The sequence below is a fragment of the Chlorocebus sabaeus genome, chromosome 8 (genome assembly GCF_047675955.1).
Source record: "Chlorocebus sabaeus isolate Y175 chromosome 8, mChlSab1.0.hap1, whole genome shotgun sequence".
NCBI classification, from domain to species: Eukaryota; Metazoa; Chordata; class Mammalia; order Primates; family Cercopithecidae; genus Chlorocebus; species Chlorocebus sabaeus.
In genome coordinates this window covers 149065568-149085528 of record NC_132911.1, presented here as the reverse complement: position 1 = coordinate 149085528, position 19961 = coordinate 149065568, and the positions used below count along the sequence as shown (strand labels likewise).

At 38.2% G+C, this 19961-nt stretch overlaps 1 protein-coding gene across 1 annotated transcript in view; it reads left to right on the top strand.

Annotated features, from left to right (window-relative positions):
* The window catches only part of LOC103247844 (uncharacterized), a 52321-nt gene that overhangs the window by 7412 nt on the left and 24948 nt on the right, over window positions 1–19961 (top strand). Inside the window, exon 4 of the mRNA XM_073018624.1 lies at window positions 6549–6619. The gene's annotated coding sequence lies outside the window, so the exon portion shown is untranslated. The remainder of the gene's footprint in view (window positions 1–6548; window positions 6620–19961) is intronic.

The window sequence follows — 19961 nt, the reverse complement described above, 5'->3', positions numbered from 1 at the left end:
TCTACTAAAAATACAAAAATTAGCCAGGCGTGGTGGCAGGCACCTGTAATCCCAGCTATTCAGGAGGCTGAGGCAGGAGAATCACTTGAACCTGGGAGGTGGAGGTTGCAGTGAGCTGAGATCGCACCACTGCACTCCAACCTGGATAAAAGAGCCAAGACTCCATCTCCAAAAAAAAAAAAAAAGTAAGATTATATAGTTTTAATCATAAAAGAGCAGTTTTAAATATATATGTATATAAATTAATTTTTAAATTTAATTTCTTTAGTTTAGAATTCAGAATTAACAAGTTAGTTGTAGCTAATTCATAATCTCGCAGTATTGTCTGAAAACCATGCATTTACCTACTTATGTTCCCTGAAATTCTACATGATATTTTTGTGTAAATATAAAAAATTAGATTTTTAAGTTAGTATGTTTTATTTTCCTCTATAATCACATTATTACAAATTGGACTTGTGATGCAAATGGATCTTCTATTTAATTTTTATAATAAATGGTTTGTATTTTGTAAATAAATATTAATTATAGTTGATTCTTGAATAATAAGGTGGTTAGTGGCTCTGATCCCTGTGCAGTTGAAAATCTGAGTATAACTTTGACTCCTTCCAAACTTAACTAATAGCCTACCATTGACTGGCAGCCTTACTGATAACATGAACAGTCCATGAACACATATGTGGTGTGTGCTGCATTATTAGATACTATGTTTGTACAATAAAGTAAGCTAGAGAAATGAAGCTGTTATAAAGAAAATCATAGAAAAGGAAAAAATGCACTTACTGTTCATAAAGCAGAAGTGAATCCTCCCAAAGATCTTCATCTTCATCATCTTCAGGTTGATTAGGCTGAGGAAGAAGAAAAAAGGTTGGTTTTGCTGTCTCTGGGTTGCAGAGGCAGAAGGAAAATCTGCATCTCAGTGGGCCCCTGCAGTTCAAACTCTGTTGTTTGAGGGTCAACTGTATTACACAGGAGTCTGTGTCACTAAGAAAGTAACTCTCTTCAGAACTGGGAGCTCAACAATCCCTTTCTGATACCGTAAACAAATGGAAATAAGAACCATAAAACTGAGCCAGTGTGCACCCATACAAATAGGAGATTATTTTTGAAGATACCTACTGAATGCAGAAGATGGGAAAGTAACTCCTTTACAAGAAGCAGAAGTTATGCTACGTATGCTTATACAAACAAGGTCTATTTTTTTCCTCATTCTCCATAAGTTGGAACCTCATGAGGTATATTCACTTCTTAGAACAAGCTATTTTTAAAAATGTGCTGAACAATTAAAATATTAATTTTGTTGGAACAAGATAGTCTGTTACCAGGCTGGGCGCAGTGGCTCATGCTTGTAATCCCAGCACTTTGGGAGGCTGAGGCAGGCAGATCACTTGAGATCAGGAGTTTGAGACCAGCCTAACCAACATGGTGAAACCCCATGTCTACTAAAAATACAAAAATTAGCCAGGCACGGGGACAAGCACCTGTAATCCCAACTACTTGGGAGGCTAAGCCAAGAGAATTGCTTGAACCCAGGAGGTGGAGATTGTAGTGAGCCAAGATTGTGCCACTGCACTCCAGCCTGGGTGACAGAGCAAGACTCAAGACTCCATCTCAAAAAAAAAAAAAAAAAAAAAAAAAGTCTGTTACCATTAGGCAAAAGATGATCATAATAAATATTACATTAGCCAAACTCGAGGCTCAAAAAATATAATAAAATTATAAAAATGGTTCACAAAAACAAAAATATAACACCAAATGCATTGTACAATCTGAACTGTATAAAGACACCATTAATTTAGTACATATTTATCAAACTACTTCTATAAGTTAGGTTTGGCAAATCACAGCAGATAAGATGGAATTGAATAGTTTTTGTCTTTAAGGTACTCAGAATACAGATAACTATTTAATTTTTGTGTTTTTTTACCAGAATTTTTAAGAAAAAGTATTTTAATTCATTCATACACTTTTCCACTTAAAAAATAACTATCGTGTCTTTTGTGGACTAAGCATTTTTCCAATGTTACAAAATCCATTTAAAAAATACAGTTAGGAGACTGTGAATACCATTGTCATTTATTTACTACCTTATGTAGTGCTTACTGTGTGCCCAATGTCATCTGGGAGTTTATTGTTATAATTTATTATGTATGTATTATGTTCAGTATGTGCCAGGCACTTTTAGATTTGTGGTGATGAATGCAAGCTTCTAAAATCTGGGTCGAATTTAGGGTAAGCATGCAGAGTGAGTGGAACTTCACCAATAAGGAGGCAGAGGGATGATGCTTGGCAGAAGGAATATCTAACAAGTTGCATGTTTGACAGAAGAAGCAGCCGTGAAGAATGAAAGTTTTTTAAAAAGGAGGAGCAATTTTAAAACGTAGGATACCTGCGTGAACTTTGTAGAGTTTATGAGCAGTTCAAATTTACTAGTGCAAAAAAAATTATATGGGAGTGGTTGGTAATGAGGTGAAAATAGCTTATAGTTATTATTTATTATGTATTTATTATGTGCAGCATGTGCCGGTGAAGGCAAGCTTAGCAAAGATTTTGTTGTTGTTGTTTTACCTGTGTCTAGAAACAAGTTCAATAAAAGACTTTTAATAGTATAGAAATGAGTAGATCTTATCCTGTAGGCCAGGGGAAACTTCTCGGGTAGAATGCTTTTGGCTGCAAATACTAGAAGACCTAGCTAACAGTGGCCAAAACCATAAGAACCAGACTTCGTTTGGTTGTCCAGTGATATAATTGGATCCCACTTGTTCCTCTCTCAGCTATGATGTTGGCAGTATCTTGTTCATTTCTCCTTTCATGGTTGGCTACTTAGCAACAGCTCTAAACATGATGTTCTCACAAGATAGTATCTAAAGCTGGAAGGGCTGCTTTTCTTCACATGTGTCTATTAAATTGGGAGAAAACTCAGAAGTATGCAGGGGACTTTTTGTAATTTTTTTTTTTCTTTTTTTTTTTTGAGACAGAGTCTTGCTCTCTCATCAGGCTGGAGTGCAGTGACATGATCTTGGCTCACTGCATCCTTCACCTCCCAGGTTCAAGTGATTCTCCTGCCTCAACCTCCCAAGTAGCTGGGACTACAGGCGCCTGCCACCACACCCAGCTAATTTTTGTATTCTTCTTTTTTTTTTTTTTTTTTTTTGAGACGGAGTCTCGCTCTGTCGCCCAGGCTGGAGTGCAGTGGCCGGATCTCAGCTCACTGCAAGCTCCGCCTCCCGGGTTCCCGCCATTCTCCTGCCTCAGCCTCCCGAGTAGCTGGGACTACAGGCGCCCGCCACCTCGCCCGGCTAGTTTTTTGTATTTTTTTTTAGTAGAGACAGGGTTTCACCATGTTGGCCAGGATGGTCTTGATCTCTTGAAATCATGATCTGCCCACCTTGGCCTCCCAAAGTGCTGGGATTACAGGCATGAGCCACCATGCCTGGCCCTTTTTGTAATATTTTATTGGCTGGGTCACACCACATGCGCATTCCTAAACCAGGCACTGGGAAAGCAAATGTGATTAGCTTAGAATAATCATTTCTCTTTTGAAGCTGGGGAGGGGTATTGGGATAATAAATATCCAAATAGATTTGTGTTTCTCCAGCAAGCAACAATAAGGAACTGCTCCTGGATAGGGAGCCAGCAGTGTTTGGTCTAGAAATTCACTGGAAAATCATGAGTAGGGGAGGCATTAGATTAGATTTGAGATTTAGGGCACTCTGTTCAGGGTATAAAGCAGGGATTGGCAGGCTTTTTCTGTAAAGGGCCAAGTAGGAAATATTTTAGCCCATGTGGTCGGTCTCTCTCTCTTACTCTCTCTTTTCAAGAATGATTTAAGCAGCTGAAGGCCATGTGGTCTCTGTTGTAGCTACTCAACCCTGCCATTGTAGTGTGAAAGCAGTCATAGGTAGCATGTCAGTGAGCAGGCCCGACTGTACTCTCCTAAAACTTTATTAAGATAAAACATATGGTAGGCAGGATTTGGCCTGTGGTCTGTAGTGTGCTGACCCCTTATGTAGAGGATCAATGGAGGATAGATGTCACCTGGGAGCATATAGGTATTACTGACTAGGTATTTATTATGTTCATGAGATGACATCCACCTTTAAATGTGTGGTGATGAGTACAAGCTTCTGAAAAATGGATAGGATTTAGGGGAAGCATGCAGAGTGAGTGAAACTTTGCCAGGCAAGGAGGCAGAGGGATGATGTTTTGCAGAAGGAATATCTAACAAGCTTGCATGTTTCACAGAAACAACAGCTATGAAGCCTGCAAATTTGTAAAAAGAAGAAGGTGCAAAAGGTAACACACTGGCCGGGCACGGTGGCTCATGCCTGTAATCCCAGCACTTTGGGAGGCTGAGGTGGGCAGATTGCGAGGTCAAGAGATGGAGACCATCCTGGCTAACATGGTGAAACCCCGTCTCTACTAAAAATACAAAAAATTAGCCGGGCGCGGTGGCAGGCACCTGTAGTCTCAGCTACTCTACTCTTAACCATGTAAAGAGACTGGGAGACAAGGGAGGCTTCAGCCGCAGTTAATGCTATAGTTTCCTTGTCACAAATCCACGGAGTATACAAGCCTTATTACAAGGTTTTCACCCATCCATGATAAAATAAAATGATGGAGCTCCACTTTATTCATTTGAAAATATTGGTGTTGCTGGGGATGGTGGCTCCTGCCTGTAATCCCAATAGTGTTGGAGACTGAGATAGAAAGATCCCTTGAGGCCAGAAGGTCCAGCAGCCTGGGCAACATAGCGAGACCCCATGTCTGTTTTTTTTTAATGTAGCTGGGTGTGGTGTTCTGCACCTGTAATCCCAGCTACTTGGGAGGCTGAAGCAGGAGAACTGCTTGAGCCTAGAAGTTTGAGGCTGCAGTTAGCTATGATAGCGACATTACACTGGAGCCTGGGTGGCAGAGTGAGACCCCATCTCTGATAAAAATCAAGTCAAATAAGATAAGATAAAATAAAATGTAGGTCTTTTTCTTGGAATTATGCTTTTTAAATTTGTTTTGCTTTTTAAAAAAATTTAAGAAATGACAATAATAGTTGGTATATATAAGGCTTTCAGAAACTGGCTTCTGCCCAAATCTCCATCTGCAGCCCCTTCTCTCTCTGCCCTTTTTTCTGGCATTACTGAGCTGCTGGTAATGCCCCTGTCACCATCTCTCATGTAGACAAATACGCTCTGGGAGGCTTCTCTCCCTCTCTTGCCACTGCCTGGCATGCGCTACCTTTCCTGCCCTCTGCCTGCTTTAATCTGGTGAACCTCACTGTCTAAGTCTCCGCTCAGGCACGATCTCTAGAAAGGCCATCCCCGATGACTTTTATTCCCATTCTTTAAACCCCAGTGCTTACCACTTAGCAAGAACTCCATAAACATTTAGTAAAATAAAGACTGTGTATAAGAAGAAGATTCCTTCAGTCTAGCAGCAAGGGGGATAGACATGGAAAGACATGATGCACAGTTCAGATGGCGGAGTGACACTAGAAAACGACAAAGTACTAAGAGGTCCCCAAGGAAGGAGACACCTGTATATGTGCAGAAAGATAGCCGGATTCAAGGAGGACTTCACATAGCACTCTGAGCCTTTTTTTCTTTTTTCGTTTTTGGAAACAAGTTATTACTCTGTCACCCAGGGTGGAGTGCAATGGCATGATCGAGACTCACTGCAAACTCAAACTCCCGGACTTAAGGGATCCTCTCGCCTCAGCTTCTTAAGTAGCTGGGACTACAGGCACACACCACCATGCCCGCCAGAGTTTCTGTAGAGTCTGGGTTTCTCTGTGGTCTCCAGGCTGCGGGACTACAGGCACACACTGCCATGCCTGGCAGAGTTTCTGTGGAGTCCGGGTTTCTCTGTGGTCTCCAGGCTGCGGGACTACAGGCACACCCCGCCATGCCTGGCAAAGTTGCTGTAGAGTCAGGGTTTCTCTGTGGTCTCCAGACTGCTCTTAAACTCCTGGCTTCGAGCAGGTCTCCCTCCTAGGCCTTCCATAGTGCTGGGTTTATAGGTGTGAGCTACTGTGCCCAGCCTACATTCAGAGTCTTAAAACATGAAATAAATTTGTCAGAATAGTAGAGGAAAACATTTCAGATGTAAAAATCAGGATATACACTAATAAAGGTTTAATGGTAACAAAATTTTGCAAATTATTAGTAAATAACTCACTTAGCATATTGTTGAAAAGATACTATTATGAAGTAGAGAATAAAGTATTACTTTATATGTTTTTACTGTATTTTTAAATTTTGCTTTGTTTCCAGCAGTTTTGTTTATTTATGTTGGGTGGAATAATTTGTGGGTGACCCTGAGACTTTTGCATGGCTTGAACCTGCTGATATCTAGTGTCTCCCCAAGTGGTTTGTTGAAGTTTTAGATAATTAGAAGTATTTCTTAAAAATGTAAATATTCCAGTAAACATTAAGCTTCATTTAAACTCTCCATTTATGAAATAAAAGTATATGTTGTTTTATATCCATTTTTATAAAGATTATAGTCTTTAACTGTTCTAAGTCATTCATCTTAACATACGGATTTGTCAGCAGAACACGACTTAAAAGTGGCTTCAGAGGAAAACCAAGAAATGCTTGAAAGAAGTGAAAGTAAACAGCCACAGGTATGTATGTAGCAATTTAAATTCCTGGTTTGCTATTGGTTGGTTAGTTGGTTTTTCTTTAATAACATAGCATAGTCCAAATGAAGTGACCTTTTAAACTATCCTTTTAGAATCCAACAGATCGTAATTTCATATTTAATTTTAAAACATTTTAGCCAGTTATAAAATTTAAAATATTCTTACAGTCTGTAGTAACTCATAGCTATCTGTACCCTTGGACTTGAGGCCAGAAATTTCCAGAAGTCTCTTTGCTCTTTTATTTTTATAACCTTCCTCACGATAAAGAAAGTAACATCAAAAATGGAGTTGTATCACTAAGCTAGAGAAATTATGAACAATTGGACAGTGATGGCCACTGAGTTCAACTCCTGCTAAAGGAGGCATCATTCCCAGTGGTTCAAACTTTGCAGTTTTATGTTGCCGGTCACCAGTGCTGAGGTTAAAAACTTCTTCTGTTTTTTTTGGTCTCTGGTTGCCTTCAGTGTCTATGTTCAGGGAGAGGATGGGGTCATACAATCAACCCAACTGCCTGTTAAGAGAATTATGACTTCCAGAATGGGACTTTGGTGTCAGGGTACAAACAATAACTTTCTTATTTTAACATAAATAGTAAATGTTATTAAAATCTTTTATTCCACTGTCACTAGTGGAACTTAGAATACATTAGAACTGAATATAAGAAATAATCTATCCAGATAACACACACATTACAGTATAGCATTTGAAGTAGAATCTAAAAATTTTCTTCTCTTTCTGATTGGTGTTCATTTTGGCTTCTAATAATTTAGCATTTGCCTACTCTCCAGTTAATCTTCAGAAATATGAATTTACTGTAGGGGTTCACTATTTATGGTATGCTAAGGTCAAAATCCTTTTAAGAAAGAAAGCTTTTAGAATACTACATATCATCTGTGAACCCATTTCTGGAAGATTTCATAATGAATTAAGTTTAGTCCAAACTAACAGTGAGAGTTAAGCTTGCTGGTTCATGTTTTTCTCCTATGTTAAGCCAAGGCAAATTATTTTTTACTTCTTAGTTATAATCCAGTAACTTAGGGGTAGCAAAACATAGATTAAGTTTTACAGTTAAATTTTAATTATTTTCTATTTTTTGTTCATACTTAATTCAGAATAAAGTTAGTTTTAAAACATGCACCCTAACAGAAAAGACATCTGAGAAACAAAACAAGCAAATTAATTTTCCACTTTTGCACCTGCAAAAAAAAAAAAAAAAAAAAAAAAAAAAAAGTCTCAAGAACCAGAACTGAGTAAGAATTGTGATAAAGAGGGTATTATCTGTATATTCAAGACTTCTTTTAAAATTCATTACAAGGAAGTTCAACTGAAGATTGGTGAAAGTTTTGAAAAATCCAAAATTACTGTGTGTCCTGAGGAAGAGCTCTTACATAGCAACTCTGGAGAGGGACAAAGTTAAAGGGAGTGCCCTCTAATCTGATGAATCATATCCCTGACTGCAAGGAAGCAGATGCATCTTGGAGTGTCTAACTCTGTAGTATCCCAGGCATTGCCTAAACAGAAGGAGCCCATCACAAACATGTCTTTTCATTGCATTTATACTCTGGGTCCCTAAAACACACCTGTCAGTCATCTTCTAAGCTTTACACAAATGAAAATAAATCAGACTGTAAAAATTATAACAAACCAGACATGTAACCTGTTTCTCAGAGATGAAGAGAATTGTTGTAATGATACAGAAATTGAAAAATTAAGGAACCCAGTAGTTATGGTTGAAATGAAAGAAGATCAAGAGTTTGATATGCAAATGACAAAAAATACAAACCAAAATACCACTAATTGGAAATTAGACATTGGCCTCAGTCTAGAGATCCAAAAAGTCTTTTTGATTTGTGGTTTTCTCACTCCAAAGAAATGAGGCATGTGATACAGATAGAAAGCCACAGGATTTCTGCTGTTACAGACACTTACAAAAGCAAAAATCCAATACAGCACTTGTTCCACAAGCCATATGGAACTTAGAAGCTCTTCTAAAGCTTAGAAGATGACTGGCAAGTATGTTTCAGGGAGCCACATATGACAGTCCCACTGCTAATAGCTATAAAAGCATGAAACCTGAATGAGAAAATGTGAGTTATTATCCAATCCGTAGTGACAGAACATCAAAAGGATATCTAGAAGACTTACAGCAAGATATGCAAAGGCTTAAGAATGAGGTGGGCATGTTACAAGCAGAGTTCCTGGCTTTGAAGAAAGAAAGTTCAACTATAAAAAGAAAGAGGTTCACTTGCTACTTCTCTTTTTATAAATTATCTGATTCATTCTGGTTTTCTACTCAAGAAAATCTCATGTGTATAGTTACAGTGGGGGTTATCTAAATATGTAATTATGTGTCAAAGTAGATTAGTGCTGCTATTTAAATGACAGTTCTGGAAAACATTCTCATAATATTTGTTCATTAGTCAACCTAAGTCTCACTATCAGTCTTCCAAGTAGCACATGGCCTGGGAAAATAATTTAGCCATATACCATGTGACCTTCTGAATCAGCTAAACATCAAGAAAATTGCTAAAGAAATAAGCTCTAGATTCTTCTTCTTTTTTTTTTTTTTTTTTTTTTTTTTTTTTTTTTTTTTTGAGACGGAGTCTCGCTCTGTCGCCCAGGCTGGAGTGCAGTGGCGCGATCTCGGCTCACTGCAAGCTCCGCCTCCCGGGCCGATGCCATTCTCCTGCCTCAGCCTCCCGAGTAGCTGGGACCACAGGCGCCCACCTCTGCCCCCGGCTAATTTTTTGTATTTTTAGTAGAGACGGGGTTTCATCATGTTAGCCAGGATGGTCTCTATCTCCTGACCTTGTGATCCACCTGCCTCAGCCTCCCAAAGTGCTGGGATTACAGGCGTGAGCCACTGCGCCTGGCCTAGATTCTTCTTACTGTATTCATTTAAAGATGAATTACATTTATTTAAATGATAAAATGGTAACACAATGGGAGGGAAACAATGACTGAGAAGAGACTTGAAAATGTATCCAGGCTTGAGAGTTGCAACAAATATTATCAGCCAAAGATGTCTGTTTAATGTACTTTCATGCATGGAAGTTTATTTGTTTGACTCAAACTGTTTAAACTTATAACTCCGTCATGGTCATTTTAAATATTTTTGGAAACAAATACATATACTTTTGCATATTTTTAAAAAATCACCACTCTCCAATGTTTCTGTTGAATCACACTTTTTTTTAAATTTTTTTTTTGAGGCGGAGTCTCGCTCTGTCGCCCAGGTTGGAGTGCAGTGGCACAATCTCGGCTCACTGCAAGCTCCGCCTCCCAGGTTCACGCCATTCTCCTGTCTCAGCCTCCCGAGTAGCTGGGACTACAGGCGCCCACCACCGCACCCGGCTAGTTTATCGTATTTTTAGTAGAGACGGGGTTTCACTGTGTTAGCCAGGATGGTCTCGATCTCCTGACCTTGTGATCCACTCGCCTCAGCCTCCCAATGAATCACACTTTTATATTATGTTGTTTAATAAAATATGGTAAGTTTTGATGTGTATAATTTTATCATATAAGTAGCATAACTCCTTAGCCAAAAATTTATCATTTGACTCTATAGTAGAAAGCTGAGTTCTGTACATTGTATTCTAAAGACAAAAATCTAGAGATTTTCTTCTTTCAAAGTGAAAGCAGATGAGGCCTCCCGCTATCCTCTGAGGCATTAAATTGCTTTGCCAAAGTCACACTTTTAATTTATCTGACTAATTTGATATATTTATCTGGTAATTTATGTAATTCAGCAGTATTTAATTGTATCTTCCCTTTTGGTGCCATGAAATGCTAGGTAATGCCACCGTAGGAGCTTTGGGTGAATTATTTAATATTTCTTGGTTTTACTTCCATTATCAAGTAGATAATGGGGCTAGAGTATACAACTATACTGTAAATCTTCCAGCTATAAACTTTTGTGGTAACTGAATGTAAACTTGGGGAACATCTCATTTTCCAGGATTCTGCAGTAGCAACTCAGTAGTTTCACTCTGCTCCTTGTGTTGTGGTAAACTTTGGTCCCTCTGTTTCAGTGAGCACCTTCACTTTTTTTATATCCCAGGATCCAAATGAAAAAATAAGGATAAAAGGCAGTGGTGAAAATAATAGCTTAGTGCAGAAAAGGGAAAGCTTCTTTTCTGTTTCTGAAGCCCCACAAGGTCACATCCTCTTGATCTGGCTATTTCATGGAGAATCCAGGTGACAAAGACAGAAGACACATTTTATGCCTGTGTCTTTTTGTTTCTCTGTTTTTGTGTTGATATATTTACACCACAGAAGTAACTGTGATCTGGTGGAGAACTAGAAGTAGAGTCAGAAGCCCTGGGAAAATCCTGCAGCTTGCTTATATTTTTAACCTCTCTTTTTAAGAATTGTGATAACTAAATAAGTTCATCAATGTATGTTTGTAGAAGTGCTTAGTACAATGTCTAGATTTATGATTTAGTAAATGAAATTCTTATAACTGACTAAAAAAATTTTGAGTCAAATCACAATACAATATTATCAGGGAAACAGTACTTTTTTTTTTTTTTTTTTTTTTTTTTTTTGAGACAGAGTCTTGCTCTGTCGCCCGGGCTGGAGTACAGTGGCGCGATCCCAGCTCACTGCAAGCTCTGCCTGCTGGGTTTACACCATTCTCCTGCCTCAGCCTCCCGAGTAGCTGGGACTACAGGCGCCCGCCACCTCGCCCAGCTAGTTTTTTGTATTTTTTTAGTAGAGACGGGGTTTCACCGTGTTAGCCAGGATGATCTCGATCTCCTGACCTTGTGATCCGCCCGTCTCGGCCTCCCAAAGTGCTGGGATTACAGGCTTGAGCCACCGCGCCCGGCCAGAAACAGAACTTTTAAAACTTTGAGAAATTTTATCTGTCCAAATACACATGGAGGTAAAGCTTTTACTATAGGGTGGTGTCTGGGTTAGGTATCAGAATATAAATGCAATTTCCTTTTTCCAATATTTTAATTTAGTCAAATTACTTAATATTTTACTTTATGCTTTGAGTTTGTTCAGAGAAAGGCTTTTCCAATTCTGATATTCTTAAAAATTCTCCAGTGTGTATGCATGTGTTTTTAGTTTTATGGATTCATTGACTTCAAATAAATTTTTGAACTTTTTGAAATTTATGCTCTGTAAGGTTCAAGGTTTTGCTTCAACTTTTTCTCCAGTTGGATATCCACTTACAGCAACTTTTAATTGCATGAATGTACAGGTTGTTCTTTCACTTCAGAGATAACCATGATGTTATTTTATTGAGTGCTAGCTGAAAATTTCTTTTGTTTTATTTAGGATTTTCAAAGTTATGGAAAAAAGAAGGATGTGATATATACAAATTGCATGTTGAAGGGAGATATTGCCACACTCAGATGGGAATTATATGTAATAAAAAATGACAGTCTCAAAAAGGAAAAGGAATATATTCAGGAAATTAAAAGTATTAGAGAAATAAATGCTAACTTTGAAAAGAGTGCAAGACTCAATGAGAAAATAACAAAAAAAATGTCCCAGTGTTGTCAACAGCTTAATGACCTCAAAGCTGCGAATACAAGGCTGAATTCAAAATTGGAGAAGGAAAAACACCGCACAGACAGGCTGGAAGCTGAAGTTGAATTCCTCCATTCTAGACTGGCTGCTGCTATGGATGAGCACAATGAAAGTGTAGAAACAAAAAGCCTAGAATTCGTTTTACAGAGAGCATATAATTTTTCTGTACATAAAAAAATGAGTTCTACTATTTCTCAACTAAAAGATAAAAATGAGTTGCTTACTGGACAATTTTCTAAATCTGGGATGAAGTTAAATACCTTAAAAGGTAAGCTCCATGAGACAAGAGATGCTCTCAGGGAAAAGACATTGGCTTTAGAAAGTGTGCAGATGCACCAGAGGCAAGCACAGCATCGAATAAAGGAAATGGAGCAGGTGCATCCAAATGAGGAAGCTAAATGAGTCAATCCACCGGAAAGCACAACTGTGTAGAGGAGAGACTGTGTCAACTAGAATGTGAAAATCTCTTGCTTAAACGACAACTAGAGGGTGCTCATAAGGAAGGCAATGATAAAGAGATAGTAATTAATATCCAGGGAGGCTGTCTTGAGAGTGGAAAGAAAGATCTTCTAGAAGAGAAAAATAAGAAATTAATGAATGAATATAATTCTGTAAAAGAAAAACTGTTTCAGCATGTAAAAGAAGAAGCAGAGGAGAAGTAAGTATGAAGAAAGATAAATATTTTTAACCTTCCAGAAAGAAAATTTAAACATTTAATTGTGGCTATATGTTGAATCTAATTCAATATAAAAATAAATAGAGGAAAGTGTATTTATCATACTGTATAATTCTGTTTCATGAAACATCCAGAAAAGACATATATAGGGACAGAAAGAAGATGAATGTTTGTGTAGGGCTGGGGCTGGAAATGGGTCGTGACTGCTGATGGGCATGAGGGATTGTCCTGGAGTGATGAAAATGTTCTAAAGCTGGATTGTAGGGATGGTTGCACGACTAGTAAATTTACTAAAAATCTTTGAACTGTATGTTAAAACAGATAAATATGTAGTATGGAAATCATATTTTAACAAAGCTGTTTTAATAAAAAACTAAAAAAATATGTTTACTGTATCAGCTTGGAAACATACCTTGTTTCCAGGAAATAAAAGGTAGAGCTGACAGATGCTTTCTTTGAGTAAAGACATTGTCACCTATGAAATTGTAGTAGCTACAGAGTAATGTTCATAAGCTATGTAGTCTTATACTGCTGAGATAACAAATTTAATGTCTTTATGTTGCCACATTTTAAGACCACAATGAAGCAGATAAACGGAAATGCTTGTACCTGAAATTAGTATTTTGAAATTAAGATTCAATTAAGTGAGCCACTTTGACACTTAATTCTAGATTTCCCAGGTGAACTGAAGTATGTTGCTGTGTCTTGTGGTGCTTTTCCTTCAGTGGCTCTTTTATGTATTTTAGTTAGTATAACTTTATTTTGACTCATATTAATGTGACTTAAGTCTGAAAATATGTCAGTCTCACATTATGTATTTTTCTGACCACTTAATATTTGAAAGACATCTACTTGTTATAAAATCACAATTTGGAATAAATGTGGTAAATTTTAGCAAAAAATATTTGATTTAATGTTCCCACTGGTAGGTATTTATAATTTACTTTGAATATTTTTATTAATAATTAGCTCATAATTTACATTTTAAGTCTCAATGACTATCATTTGGATATAACTTTGTCCAGTACAAAGATACTTGTAGCGGTCTGTGATTTGTGAGTTTGACATTGAATCCCCATTTTCAGAGTAATGAGGGGTGGCAGAGTTCACGTAGAGTGGGAATGAAGTGAATACAGGACAGAGTTGTAGGAGCTGAGGTCAGGGAGGGAAGTAGAGGCCATGTTACCTAGGGCCTTGAAGGCCATTGGAATTTTACTTTTATTCTGAGATAGAAATCTGTTGGAAGGATTTGAACAGGCAACTGAATGTGTGAGGAACTCAGGTTGAGTTGGTCTGAGATGAATGAATAGCAGGCTGAATCAGTCTTGTAAGAGAATACCAATTTGGCAGGAAGATAACACCTCTGTGTTCCTCATGAATTCAGTAATAAAGGAGAATGTGTACAAATGAGGAAAAGAAAGTGAATCTATGTGTGTGGTAATAATTTTCAAAGTATGCATATTAGAGTTAAATATTAACAATTTAATAATAAAGCAATTTATAAAATTAGTAACAAAAATATTTTATCAGGTGACTCTAAGGCAACTTCAAGAACAACTGGCCAGTCACCTTAAAAATTTCGTATGTCAGAGTCTCTACTGGAAGATACATCACATTGTCATCTTAATTTGGATGAGACACGGGCTTCAAAGAAGAAATTATTTCAAGTAGGAAGTCAAGTATGTATGGAATTTAACATGTCTATAGTTTAGCTGGTTGAATAATATAAACTGTTTTAGGATACTAATTTCAGTGGACAGATTGATTTTGTATTTTCATTATAATTAATTATTACCATTTTACTACCTTTATAACGTACTAATTTCTTAAACTCTGGCTTTTATTCTGCCATTTTGAAAAATAATTGCATACCTCTTATAATATTTTCTCTTGGGAAAGTTAAGAATTATACATCATTCCTCACAGAAAATTGACTTTTTTCCTGTTAAACAGTATTTTTAGATAATTTCCTTATTGCCTTGGTGAGGCAAGCCAGATTAAGTCAGAGGAGAATGTTTAATGGAATGTTCCAGAAAGTTTTCTTATTTCTTCACTTTTGTGAATGGACACAGAAGCTGTTCCTATTCGTTTCATAGGTTCTAGGTTAACTTGTACAGAAAAGCCATCATACTGTTCTTTGAAATGCACATGCTTTAGGTTAATTTACAAACTACTTGAAAAGTTAGGCATTGCCTTCATCTCCCTTTCATTTAAAATATACTGCAATGGCATAGAAATATTCAGATCTGATAGAGTATGTACATCCAAAATAGAGAGTTGAGAAAATTATCTTGATCCTACCATTGGATTTTAAAAACAGTTTTACTGAGAGATAATTCACATGTCAGATTGTTCAGCCATCTAAAATGTACAACTCAGTGTCTGTTAGTATATTCACAGCATTGTGTAACCATCACCACATTCAATGCTAGAATATTTTCACCACTCTGAAAAGCAACCCCACATCTCTTAGCTATGATGGCAGTCCTTCTCCATGTCTCTCCACCTACCCCAGTTGCAGGCAACCACCATCTGCTTTTGTCTCCATAGATGTGTGTGGTCTGCATATTTTATATAAATAGAGTCATACAATGTGAAGTCCTTTCTGACTGGCTCTTTCACTTAGCATAATGTTTTCAGAATTTTATCCATGTTGTAGCCCATATCAATAGTTTATTTCTTCTTATTGTCAAATAATAGTCTATTTCATGACTACACCAGTTTTCCATTCATTCATCAGCTGATGGACCTTTAGGTTGTTTCCACTTTTTGGCTATTATGAAAACAGCTGCTGTGAACATTCATTTACAGGTTATTATATGGACATATGTTTTTAACTCCCTGCCATTGTACTTTATCCTCAGAGTTAATCGGGCAGATTGCAGCACCAGCACCGTTTTACCCGCTGCCCTTCCTGCCTTCTCAGTTCCTGCTCCTCTAGCCTTATCCATTCAGACCTGGCAGGCAATCTTCTCTTCATGAAGCCTTCCCTGACTGTTCCGACTCTCACTGACCTTATGACTCAGCACTTGTTGCCCAGTCTGCAGAACAACGTAGCCCTTAATTTCACATGGCTTTAATTTTAATGGAAGATAATTTTGTCTCATCATAAGTTTGCTTAAAGGGAAAATAATATATGACATACATGTCACCTATCCTTGTATAAATTAAAAACATTTTAGCTTGGCAGCTTTTAGCATAGAACAAAATACTTTATACTATGCAAATTATTTCTTGTTTTTCTTTTTCTTTTTTTTTTTTTTGAGACGGAGTCTCGCTCTGTCACCCAGGCTGGAGTGCAGTGACCGGATAGCAGCTCACTGCAAGCTCCGCCTCCCGGGTTTACGCCATTCTCCTGCCTCAGCCTCCCGAGTAGCTGGGACTACAGGCGCCCGCTACCTCGCCTGGCTAGTTTTTTGTATTTTTTAGTAGAGACGGGGTTCACCGTGTAGGCCAGGATGGTCTCGATCTCCTGACCTCGTGATCCGCCCATCTCGGCCTCCCAAAGTGCTGGGATTACAGGCTTGAGCCACCGCGCCCGGCCGCAAATTATTTCTTATTTGAGGCATTGACACAGTAAATCTTTTCTTCTAAGTGTACTTTTAGCACTTAAATATGAAATTAAAAATAATTAGTCTAATAGAGGAGAATTGTTCAATCAAATGCTCATGTTTTTCTCAGTATGAAAAAAGAATCTAAATTTGCCTTCCTTCACTATATAGCCAGAACTGTATTTCTGGATGGCTGCCAGTTTGTCAGCTGAACAGTTCTGGCTGCAGCTTGTCTTATGAATGACAGTCCAGGGTTTTCAGCTCCATGGCTCAGCGTGTCTCTGCTGGTCTTGTCGGTTATGTACTACCTACTCAATCCAGGAGGTGCTGTTTACATTGTAGTACATACCTGACTGTTGCCCACTGAGTCATACAGAGAGAAAAGTAAGCTACAAATTATACGCTCCCCCTCCCCATTTGCTGCCATTTTCAGTAGTGTGAGCTATAGACCACTTCCATTGGAATGCCACCTGCCTAACACAGTTGTCAAGATATAAAAAACAGTAAACATTATGCCAATAGCAAATATTATCTGTAGCTCACTATGTACCATGTACTCTTCTACGTGCTTCTAAGCAAATTTTATCTGTAGCTCTCTATGCACCATGTACTTTTCTAAGTGCTTCTTGTGCAGTCCCTGGTTTAATCTTCCCAATATCCCAATGAAGTAGATGGTATTATTCTACTTCATAGATAAAGAACCAGAGATACAGAAATTTAATAGTATCTGGTAGAGCTGGAATTCCGACACAGACCTTCTGGCTTCTGTGTAGATACTGCCTCTCAAACCATTCCATGGTTGGGTGAGATGGCTCATGCCAGTAATTCTAGCACTTTGGGAAGCTGAGGCGGGAACAGTGCTTGAGCCCAGGAATTTGAGACCAGCCAGCACAATATAAGTGAGACACTGCTTCTACCAAACAAAACAAAACAAAACAAAACAAAAATTAACAGTTATCTGAGGGTGCATGCCTATAGTCCTAGCTACATTGGGAAGCTGTGGTAGGAGAGTCGCTTGAGCTCGGGATATCAAGGCTGCAGTGAGCAGTGGTCAAGCCACTGCACTCCAGCCTGGGTAACAGAGTGAGACTCTGTCTCATAAATAAAACGTTTTGTATAGATTCCCATAGAAGTGAGTCAGACATCAGGCATGGAATTATTAGCCATTTTGATGTCTGCCTTGGAGTAAAACATTTAATAAGGGACAGCTTTAAACCATCTCAATCAGTAGCCTCTAACTTCTCTAGAAAGTTCTTATTTCATTAATTTCTAAGCAAGAGACTACCTGGATTAAGACGTTTGGTGGGCATCACTTTGAGATGAAGAATCTCGATTGGGAAGAAGGGAGACCTCTACTTGACTGGAGCCTTCCCAATGATATCATTGAGTGTCCCCTGGAAGAAACTTGAGAACAAGATGTGCATCATGCCATATCTCTATGGAAAGGAAATTCTTCACAAGGAAACAAAGGCAAACAATTGATCATCTGATTCTCATGGGAAAGTTTTCATTATAAAAGAAAAAAAAGGGCCAGGTGCAGTGGCTCATGCCTGTAATCCCAGCACTTTGGGAGGGCAAGGTAGGTTGATTACCTGAGGTCAGGAGTTCAAGAACAGCCTGGCCAATATGGTGAAACCTTGTCTCTACTAAAAATATAAAAATTAACCAGGAATGGTGGTGTGCACCTGTAGTCCCAGCTACTTGGGAAGCTGAGGCAGGAGAATTACTTGAACCCAGGAGGTGGAAGTTGCAATGAGCTAAGATGGTGCCACTGTGCTCCAGCCTGGATAACAGCGTGTGACTCCATCTCAAAAAAATAAAATAATAAAAAAAAAAAGGACAAAATATACTGGTCAATATCCTAAGGGCAAGACAAGCCCCCTTCGAGATTAGAAAATAATACTATATGCAAAGTAACATCAATAACAATCAAAATAGACATGATTCACTACAAAGGTAATCTGCACCAAGTAGCAACGTATGAGTGTGTGGTTGAGAATATTGTCTATAATATGTGTACTAGAAAGAAGAGGCCTCAAGAAGCAGTTCAGAGCTGGAAATGTAGATTAGGGAATCTGGGTCAAAATTTTGAGATTCTAGGAGTCCTAAGAGAATTTAAAAGAGGAATAGCAGCTGGGTGTGGTTGCTCACACCTGTAATTGCAGCACTCTGGGAGGCCGAGTTGGGCAGATCATGAGGTCAGGAGTTCAAGACCAGCCTGGCCAACATAGTGATACGTGTCTCTACGAAAAATACAAAAAGTTAGCCAAGTATCATGGCGGGCACCTGTAATCCCAGCTACTTAGGAGGCTGAGGCAGGAGAATCACTTGAACCCTGGAGGCAGAGGTTGCAGTGAGCGGAGATCACACCACTGCACTCCAGTCTAGATGACAGTGCGAGACTCCGTCTCGAAAAAACAAAACAAATAAACAGGAATAGAAAGGGATAGGACTGAACATCAGAGGTTGCTGCGTTTAGAAATAAAGTGGGGTCAGAGGAGCAGAGGGATCATTTGGTCACTACTCGCAGTTGCTACTGAGTAAAGCAGGATAGAGTCCTTCGTGACCCTTGGACTTTTTTATTGGAATTATTTAAAAATCAGATTTTGGTATAAAAAGTAAATGATGAAAAATAGATCTCTGGATGAGACCATGTGTCACAGAGTCCAATGGAAGGAGAGAAACAGGATAATAGAAAATCTGCAAAAAGTAGACAAAAGTTATGTTTTTATTATAGAAGAAAAACTTTATTTAAAGAGAAATGATTAAGGGAAAGGGAAAAACTGAAACCTGTGGGTGAATACTAACAGAGAATGAGAATATTTAGATCAGCCTGAAGACAGACGAGGATAAAAAATGTAATGGAAGCCTGTAATCCCAGCACTTTGGGAGGCCGAGACGGGTGGATCACGAGGTCAGGAGATCGAGACCATCCTGGCTAACACAGTGAAACCCCATCTCTACTAAAAAAATACAAAAAACTAGCCGGGCGAGGTGGTGGACACCTGTAGTCCCAGCTACTCGGGAAGCTGAGGCGGGAGAATGGTGTGAACCTGGGAGGCGCAGCTTGCAGTGAGCTGAGATCCGGCCACTGCACTCTAGCCTGGGCGACACAGCGAGACTCCGTCTCAAAAAAAAAAAAAAAAAAAAAAAAAAACAATGTAATGGGAACTAGATAAGAGTTTTCTAAAAATCATCTTAGTAAGATGTAATTTAACAAAACTTGGAATATCTTAAACTATTAATGACAATGTTTCTAAAGCGTCTTTAAAAACTCAAATGTAAATATAACTACTCTTAATTTTTTTTACTAATCCTTAGTATCTTATGTGTAAACACCCTCATTTTAACAAACATTTTTAGCAGTTTAAATTTCAGGAAAGATGATGAAAGTATGAATCATTTTTAGCTGTTTTACAAAAAGTGGCTATTTTTGAAATCTGTCCTTATTGGCATCAGGTTTACAAAATGTACTTTATACACCTGCCTAAATACATATTACTCATCAACTTATGAGAAATAACATTTTTAAGATAGAAGGTCTCTAGATTTTACA